This window comes from Pundamilia nyererei, unplaced genomic scaffold (assembly GCF_000239375.1).
Source record: "Pundamilia nyererei isolate P.nyererei 1_Seehausen unplaced genomic scaffold, PunNye1.0 scaffold00147, whole genome shotgun sequence".
NCBI lineage: Eukaryota > Metazoa > Chordata > Actinopteri > Cichliformes > Cichlidae > Pundamilia > Pundamilia nyererei.
This window is the reverse complement of record NW_005187548.1, coordinates 1151394-1152311: the sequence shown is the minus strand read 5'-3', so window position 1 is coordinate 1152311 and position 918 is coordinate 1151394.

Here is a 918-nt window from a genome sequence, read left to right as displayed (position 1 = left end):
TGTACACTGGATGGTCTCAGTCATGATGCTATTTTAGTGCTATTACAGATATATTATCAAGTGCATCATTGGATGCTACAGAGTTAGAACCATGTGTAGGTCACATCGAAGTGTGCATGTGGAGGGAGAACTGAAGAACAGCTTCATCAGAATCAAAATCAGAAATGGTTTTATTGCCAAATGTTAAGCAGATTTACAACATTAGGAAATTGCTGCGGTACTTTGCGTGAGACATACTATAAGACAATCACTTAAATAAAAATTAAAAGTACTAAACAGATTGAATGCAAGTGATGATCAGTGCAAAGAAAATTGAACAGGTGCAGAGAACACAATACAGGAGCAATGCAGGCGTATGAAAGTTTGTCAGGAAAAAACTGACAAAGGAAAACTGAAATAACCTCAGTGTACTGAACAGTCAGCAGGGTACAAAATGTCTGATGTGAAGTGTGTATTAAATAATAAAAATTTCCGAGCCATGAGAGGAATAAGGCACGCATTTGCAGCAGTCTGTGACTGAAGTCAGTTACAAAGCAGATACAAACAGACGTTCTCCACACTTTCTGTACAAAACTCCAACTCCTTCTCCACTGCCACTCCTCTCGTAGTCCGTAATCAGGTTCCAGATGAAATTTACACACAAAAAGCTCCGGTTAACAGGATAGACACAACACTCACAGATACACAGGTTCAGATTTGCAGGTTTGACTGATGCTGGTCGCTCAACGATCCAGCAAAGACTAGTGCAGATCAGCGACCGGTGTGTAGATGAGCGCAGGTGTGTGGGCCAGCAGCGGGAGCCTGTAATGAGCATCGCTGCGGCGAAAGAGAGAGAGCGAGAGGGGGAGAGGAAGGAGGGAGAGAGCGAAAAACAAAAACAACTATGTTGCCTAATAGAGAGTCGACCAGCGAGGCACA